A 9262-nucleotide genomic window follows, 5' to 3' on the forward strand; every position below is an offset into this window, starting at 1 on the left:
AAGTGGCGCCAATAGAGGACGAGATGATGGAAAATCGACTAAGATGGTTTGACCATGTGAGAATGAGACCTATGAACGCACTAGAAAGGAGGTTGTAAACCTGGAAAACAAAAAAGGGGTTGCTAGGGGTAGAGGGAGTCCAAAACAGACATGTATGAGAGTGATACAGCACGATATGAGATTTCCCGGACTTGATGAGGGAATGGGAACGGAGAGGGCACAATGGAAGGCAATGATACATGTGGATTTTTAGTATTTGACATTATTTGAAAAATTCAATGTTTTTATTTAATTTTAAAAAATTTATTTGTTCTTTTCGGATTTATTACACCGTTTTACCAACAACTTTCTTATATATTAATACTTGGTTAACTTTTAAGGTATTCCGGACCATTGAGTTTTAGTTCGGTTTTCAAAATCGTTTTAATCTTTATTCTCGATTTAAATTCCGAGTTTTTATAAAATAAATCTGGAATTCGATTTTAAAACTTATAAGTTTACCTAGCTTTTGTATTATGTTTCACTCCCCTTTTGTTTTTCAATTTTATCGCATTTTTGAGGTGTGCGTTCACCCATGGACAGTTCTAAAAGATTATTCAAGTCAGCCGACCCCAAATCATTTTGGGGTTAAGGCTCCGATGTTATCGTTGTTGTAAATGGATGGAATCAGATACTATCTAATAAAGCTCGTATTCTTTAAAATAGAACTCGGATTCTTTCTTACAAAACTCAAATTCTACACCGTACAACTGGTGGTATAATCAATGAATTGGAGAAAAATGAAGTCATTAAAATAAATAAAAGGGGTATAATGTTCATTCACGTTCATGAGGGAGTAAAATTAGTCCATAAATGAGCATCACCCAAAAATATCATCGCTTTCTAATAAAAAAGTGACCATTTAATGATAAGTGGTAAAGACATTTTTAGACCTGTTTTGCATTTAAAACAGTCTTAACGCTTAAAAGAGATCTACTATTTAAAGAGAAATTTTAAAGTACAACTGTGTACCAGGTAATCATACTCAACATATAATGAGAAGATTGCAATTGATAATGATGGGGCATATTCTGCACCCGCTGACCGAGTCAACATATTGAGCAAGGTCAAAGATCAAGAGACAGCAAGTCAACATGTTAGACCGCCCTTAATCAAACGCGAATTGTCGGCGGTCACTGGGTCTCGGTGGGCAACCGCCACAGGGAGACATATCCGCGTACTCATATCCAAGACCCCTCGGCATGGAGTCAGCCGGCCTGCCATGGGTCCCTCGGCCGAGGGTAGAACAGACTTTCCACCTGCTACGCCACTTGGCCCACTTGGCCACTACGTGACAAAAGGTGAAAGTCTATAAATACTCCTCAACCCTCATTGAGGAAAGGATCCACAATCTAACCTAAAACTCACTATTCATCTGGTAAAAACTCCCTTATCTCTCTACAATATACTTTGTCAAGTAACATACTACTTAATCCCTTTAAGTTCACTGACTTGAGCGTCGGAGTGAGTACGCTCGGTGCAAAGCCGAGCCCTCAGTTTGTTCATCGTTTCAGGAGAGACCGAGGGGAAGAGTCAAAGCAAGGAAGGACATCCATTCACCAAGCTTGCGTGGTAAACAACACTGCTCTGGAATTACACCCGGAACAATTGGCGCCGTCTGTGGGAAAAGATACTAGAAGCTAGTCAAATCCCTTACAAAAAAAAAAACACAAAACCCACCCAACAAGCTAAGAAAATGTCAAAGCAACAAGAAATAGTTGTGACTGACGAAACCGAATTCTGCCAGGATGATACAGTCCACAATTCTGGGATTGGGCAGTCCCCCACCGGCCGAGTAATTCAGCCGGCGTTCGGGATGCCAATAATACCGTAAACACCGCCACCGACCAAGTCACTATCATGGGACATGTGGTTGATGCGGCTAAACTAAAGCTAATCCCGGACCTAATGGGTAGCACGCCGACTCACACCTTTGTCACGACGACAAGAGCGGCGGTACCCCAGGAGACCAGGGTCCAAAAAGTGAATCAGAAACTTGAACGGAGCATTAGAGGAAGTCGACCATGTCAAGACGCTGGGAACCCCAGTGCCAGTGGCGGACACTGAGTCCTTCCCGCACTCGCGAGAGGACGGCGTCGCCGCGGCACCTACGAGGCCCGCCCCGGAGGAGTGAAAGAAGTCCGACTCACCGAGTCGGAGAAGAAGCCCTTCCGCCACGGGGAGAGGAGCCGGACTAAGGATGCGAGGAGCCGTCGCGCGTGTCGTTCGACACGTGGTCAGACAGCCCCTCAGTGACTATGTCCTTGAGGTCCCGGTGCCGACTAAGCTAAAGTTGCCACCCATATCATACAAAGGAGAAAGCGACCCAACCGACCATGCCGAGGCTTTCGAGTCCTACATGTCGGTGTGGGAGCAACCTAATGAGGTTTGGTGCCGAGTCTTCCCAACGACTCTGCATGGGATGGCACAAAGTTGGTACAAGGGGCTACCCGATGGGTCGGTATACTGTTATGCCGACCTAAGGGACACATTTTGGCCCAAGATATTCCCGATAAGAGGAGGCCGTCGAGACATCGGATCTCGACTATTAGACGGGGAGGGGGCGAGTCTCTCCGAAGTTATGTAAAGAGGTTCGATGCCAAGGTTCAGCAGATTCGTGAGCCGAACAATGAGCGGCGGCCGACCGATGAAAGGCCTCCCAAGAGGGGACTTAAAGAACGAGCTCATCAAGTGCGGAGGCCGAGCCCAGACTCCGCCAGAAGATGGCCGACCAAGCCATAAAGGTGGAGGACTATCACAAGACATGGGTAGGCCACAGCCGAGGCCGGCACCCAGAGAGAAAGAGCGCCGGGAGGACAACCGGATGAAGGACGCCGTGACAATAATAGGTCACGATCCGACAAGTCCGCCAGAAAGAACTCGGCGGGCGCCGGGGAGTTCGGGACCCTACTACCAAAAGCGGTACAATGGTGGTCACACCGGGTCGTATCTGCTGCCGAGGTCTTCTCCCGAGCAAGAACGAGGGTCGAAGTGGGAAAGGCCTCCCAAGGCGGGGACGGTGACACGAGCCGATCTTGTGAGTACCACGGTCACACCGGTCACTTAATCGACAAGCTAGGCATCGAAGAATGCCATTGAAGAGCGATCCGGAAGGGGAGCCTCAGCAAATATGTTCTTTGGAGGCCAAAAGACTAATACCGGCACATTAAATCAAAAATCCGTCTTTGAACGGATAGGAGTAATCCATGTTGTCATCGGGGCAACGAGAACGGTGGGTCCGCTCATGGGCACAAACGGCACCTGAACGAGCTATATCAGGCCATCAACTTTGTGCCCAAAAAAGCGATCCCCGCTTCCAACATCCCCGATATGACTATTGGGAAGAAGGACTACGAGGGAGTCATCGCCCCGCACAACGACCCACTTGTAGTCCACTTGGACATAGCCAACCACCTGGTCAAAAAGTGCACGATTGACACGGGCGCCTACACGAACATTATGTTCGAGAGAGTGCTTTCTCAATCTCGGTCGAAGATTGAGGACTTGAGCCCCCGCACCAATCCATTGTACGCTTTTTCCGGTCGGCCTGGTACCCCAGGGGTCAATCGATGCCGGTGATGTTCGGCGAGGGGAACGCGGCTAAGAACGTCCTATCTGAGTTCGTGGTCATTGACGGCTCGTCCGCCTACAACGTTCTCATAGGCGAGTCACTCGAGCGAGGCCGATGCAGAATGTCCATCCAGGCCCCGACACGATGTATGTCTCGTCTCAAAGGACGAAAAAGACGAAGTAGTCAACGTCCGGATATCGCGAGAGGGTGCAACATGCGATCCTCAAAGTGGCGAATAAGTCGAGAAGGGGAAAATCCCATCCTTACAACGGGAGGGCGACCTCATGGATGCCACTGTCGGCAAGGTCAAAGGAGCGGAGACCGAAGAAGTGGAAATTGACCCAGGGCGCACCGTGAATCGTCGGTGTCAACCTGGAGCCAAAATTCGGGCCGCTCTCTCCAGACCTGCGAGGAAGAACAAAGACGTCTTCGCTTACTCAAGCAGCCGAGATGCCGGGCGTGAGCCGGGAGGTAATTGTTCACAAGCTGAACGTACTCTCCACCGCCGCCTGTCAAGCGGAAGATGAGGAACTCCTCACCGAGAAGGATGAGGCCATCAAAGCCGAGGTAGATAAATTACTAGCGGCGGGCTTTATCATGCCTTGTACTTATCCTGAGTGGTTAGCTAATGTTGTAATGGTGAAGAAATCATCGGGAGCGTGGAGGATGTGTGTAGATTTTACCAATCTTAATAAAGCGTGCCCCAAAGATTGCTATCCTTTGCCTCGAATAGATAGTTTAATCGACGCCACGGCAGCTACACTATCTTGAGCCTGCTTTGGACGCCTTCTCGGGTATCATCGGTATTCATGGCAAGAAGACATGCCTAAGTGCGCATTCATCATAAGTAACGGCACATACATGTATAAAATGATGCCGTTCGGTTTGAAAAACGCCGGCGCAACTTACACAAGACTGGTGGACAAAGTGTTCCAAATTCAAAAAGGGCGAAACATTGAGGCTTACGTCGACGATGCTATTGTAAAAAGCAAGTCCGATAAACGAGCACTTAGCCGATTTACACGAGACATTTTGTTCACTAAGGAAATACAAGATGAAACTTAACCCAATGAAGTGCAACTTCGGTGTCCGTCGGGTAAGTTCCTCGGCGTGCTTTGGCGCCAGGGGAATTGATGCCAATCCGAGAAAAAGTCCAAGCAACACTGGACTGCCGGAGCCGAGGAATCGAAAAGAGGTTATGATGTTGGCCGGGAGGATGGCGGCTCTAGCCCGTTTTATCTCTCGGTCGGCCGACAAGAGCACCCATTCTTCAAAGTGTTGAAGGGAAATAAAGACTTGGTGGGGGAGGAACAGAGCACATGCCTTTCGTGCAATCTGAAAGCTCATCTTCAAACTCTCCCAACCCCTGTCGGCCGATCTTTGGGGAGACGCTATATCTATACATAGAAGCATTACCTCGGCCACGGTCAAGGCCGTGATCATCGAGAGAAGAAGACAAACAACACCCAATCTACTTTGTCACCATACATTGTTGCCGCCGAAAGAAATTACCCGCTGATTGAAAAAGCGACCTTTCTTTGTCGTCGTTGCCGCAAGGAAACCGAAACCTTACTTGACGCACATCCGTGCGGTCTTAACCGACCAACCATTGGAGAAAGCATTGGAAAAATTTGAGCAATCCGGCAGCCTCATCAAATGGGCGAGAGCTATCCGCTTCGGCATTCAATACAAGCCGAGGCCCTCGATAAAGGGACAAGCACTTGCAGACTTCCTGGCCGAGTGCACATATCAAGAAGAGCCAAACCCCGGAGTATGGGAAGTATACACCGACGGGTCCTCCACGGCTAACAGCTCAGGAGCCGGAATACTAATTATCAACCCAAACGAGGACGAGTTTGAGTACGCCTTGAAATTTACCTTCTCGGCCTCAAACAACGAATCCGAATACGAGGCGGTGATAACTGGAGTCTAGCTAGCTAGAGCTGCCGGGGCGGAACACATCATTTTGAAAACAGATTCACTTTTAGTGGCTAATCAAATCAGAGGAGAGTACGAAACTCGAGACGACGGGATGGTAAGATACCTGGAAAGGGTAAAAGCTGACACTTCAAAATTGAAATCTTTCCAGATACAATGCATTACCAGGTCTGAGAACAACCGAGCCGACGCTCTTTCAAAGCTTGCCAGTTCAACCATCAAGAATGTCAGTCGAACCGTGCTGGTGGACATCAGGAATGCCAAAAGCATTACTGAGACCGTCGGCATGGTGGGCGACATAAAGGCCGAGACAACGTGGATGACTCCGATAATGAAGTACAAACTGATGAATGAGTTACCGGAGGACCGCAGTCTCTCACAAAAGATAAAAAGGATCGCAGCAAGGTACTTGGTGTTTGAAGGAGAATTATACAGGAGGTCCGTGATAAGGCCACTCTTGAAATGTGTCGGCCCAGCCGACGCGGAACTCATACTGACAGAAATTCACGAAGGCATCTGTGGTCATCACATGGGGGCAAGAACACTAGCCCACAAAGCTCTTCGAGCCGGCTACTTCTGGCCCACCATGCTTGAGGATTCCAGAGCCAAAACCAAAAAGTGCAACAACTGTCAAATGCATGCTCCGGTGATACATGCACCGTCCCGAGACCTGCAGCCGGTACTTAGTCCCCTTCCTTTTGCACAGTGGGAGATGGATCTACTAGGGCCATTTCCAACGGCATCCGGAGGAAGAAAGTACTTGATTGTCGCCATTGACTACTTCACCAAATGGGTTGAAGCTGTAGCGGTACCTGCCAAGACCACGGCGGCCGTAAGAAAGGTAATATGGGAAAATGTCATAACTCGTTTTGAGTTACCCCAAGTCATGGTATTTGACCACGACCGAGAGTTTTGGAGTGACACAATAATGAACTGGTTGGAGGAACTTGGTATCAAATTTGCATACTCCTCCGTCCCCACCCACGGAAGAGCAAAGGACAAAGCGGAGGCGCCAATAAAACAATCCTCAACGGTTTGAAGAAGAAAGTTGAAGACCTAAAGGGAAGATGGGCCGATGAACTATCCGCGTCCCCTGTGGTCCCTCCGGACCACGGAGAAAGAAGCAACGGGTACAGTCCATTCCACTTAGTCTACGGGTCCAAGGCGATCCGCTAATTGAAGCGGCGGTGCCAACATTCGGAACGGCCACCTTTAACCCGGTTGAAAATGAGGAAGGTCTGAGAACCTCCCTAGACCTGGTCGAAGAAAGCCGAGATACGGCACGCCTCAACTTGGCAAAGATACCAAAACCGAATGAGAAGAGCCTACAAATCGAAGAGTCCACAAAAGGGACTTAAAAGTAGGGGATCTAGTCCTAAGAAAGTCGCCCGCCACCAACAAAGGAAACATTCATAGTAAATTGACGGCCAACTCAGGAGGGTCCTTACAAAGTGGTTGAAGAAATGAGGCCGGGTACATACCGGTGATGAGATATGGAGGGTGTGCCTTTGATGAGCCATTGGAACACTGACAACCTCAGGAAATACTTTGTATAGCGGCGGAGGTGTCCAAAAACTGTTGTTGGCACCCCCACGCGTGTTTATAGCTATTGAAAAATCATCCAAGTTTTCCATCAAAGTGTTTATTTCCCCCGTAGTCATATCGAGGTAGACGCCACGGTATAAACCGGGCAGTCACCCCAAGAAGTAGACGCCACAGCGATCACTACTGGTACGATTGATACTCGCGAAAGCGACCAACATGCCTTAGGAACGTATAAGTACAGTTGAGACGCAATTCTAGCCGCCTCGGCCAACCGAAGGCCTGGCAGAGGAAACGATCAATATGTCTACAGATACGAACGCTGTCGAGCCGTAACCTCTAGCCGCCTCGGCCAACCGAAGGCCTGGCAGGGGACACAACGGTCGATACGCTAACATGTTCACAGCGGCGGTTGGGAAGCGCAAATCGGACGCCTCGGCCAGACCGAGAGTGAAAGAGGAAGCGACCAACATGCCAACATGTTTACGTTAAACACAGTTGAGATACGCATTCTAACTGCCTCGGCCAGGCCGAAGGTAAAAACGAAAAAGCGCTCAATTAATAACGTAAGAAGACAAGTGAAGGATTGTGATCAAAGCCCCGGCCAAGCCGAGGGCCAATAAAAAAGCTTTATTGAAAATGATTACAAGTAAGGAGAATACAGACGACGGCCGTCCCCATAGGGATAAGCCAAAACACAACCTACCAAAGTTTTACAAAAAACAAGGAAAAGAAGAACAAAAGGTTACAGACATATCATTTGAAGCGCCAAAAGATGGCAGGGAGGAAAGGCTTAATAATTGGCCCCGACATTGAAGCTATCCGAGATGCCGGGTGAACTGGTGACGACCGCCCCGTCTCCCTATGCTGTTCTTGCTTGCCATCGGCGACGCAAGAAGACATCATCTTTGGTAGGCGACCGAAATGTCTTGGCGGCTTCAGCCTCGGCGACCTCGGTTGCCCTCATTCTCTCGGCCTCCTCCTCCTTGGCCGCCTTCGCCTTCTCAGCATGGGCCGCCTTCTCCGCGGCCTCCTCTTCCTCCTTCTTCACCCTTGCCTCCTCAGCGGCCTTCTTCTCCGCGACCTTCTCCTTAGCTTCAAGCTTGTTATCAAGCAGCTCGTCAAACTTTTGCCACGGAAATGAGCCATCAAGAAAGAGCTCCCCTATCACTTCCTTGGCGGCTTCTTCGGCCAGGTCCCGGTATTGGGCGCACATGTTAGGAAGAATCTTGCTTTGGAGCGTCTCAATGTCCAACTCCCTACGGGCGATGATAGCCTTCATATTCAAGCACCTTCCCTGGGCCTTAAACATGGACTTCCATTCGGCCCTCTTCGTAGCATTGAAGTCGGCGACGGCCTGAAGCTTGTCACGCTCCTCCAGTGACTTAGCGGCCACCCCATGACCTCAACCTTGGCTCTCTCAAAGAAGGATCGCCTTTTCAGCGTCCTCCCTAAGTTTTCGCTCGAGAAAGGACCGCCTTTTCCCTCGGCCTTGGCCCTCTCGGCTTCCTTCGCCAGCGGCGAGCTCAAGCTGAGCCGCTCAAGGCGTGGGGGCAACTTGACCATAGCCTTTTCTTGCTCCACAATATGAGCACCGGCCACCTCAGCCCACTTCGACAAAGATCCTGGACAAACTTAGGCCCTCCGACCTAATGCGGGTGGGGGTAGGCCGGGAAGGAGGAGACGACGGTGGCATCTTTACCACCCGTCTGCGCAGGTCGCTTCTCGGACGCTGCGTTCAACGGTCTGTCCAGGTGAGACGGCGGCGGTTGATCTACAAAAAATTCAATCAAAGCATCCATGTCAACATTCATGGACATACGGAGAGCTGTCACCAGGAACGCCTAATGAACCGAAGCTAAGTCTCGAGCCACGGGATAGATCCATGCCAGGCTTGGCCTTCTTGGCCGGAGGACCCATTTCTTTGCCGGCCTCGGTAGCGATAGCAGAGTAGTGATAGAAAGCAGCAGCAGCGGCAGCGATGAGTCTCTTTTCTCTTGCGGAAGAGAGGAGATTCCACTTTGCCAAGGTGACCTCCTCCTCGGTAATATCAACGATCTCCACCGTCTCCTTTTGGGTGAAGGAGTGGAGGTGGAAGCGATGTTGACGCCGTCGCCGCCGTAGACTTTGTTTTTCGCGTTCGGCGCGGTATGTTACCAGCAACCCTCGCCT

Source organism: Silene latifolia, chromosome 6 (assembly GCF_048544455.1).
Source record: "Silene latifolia isolate original U9 population chromosome 6, ASM4854445v1, whole genome shotgun sequence".
In the NCBI taxonomy this organism is placed as follows: Eukaryota; Viridiplantae; Streptophyta; class Magnoliopsida; order Caryophyllales; family Caryophyllaceae; genus Silene; species Silene latifolia.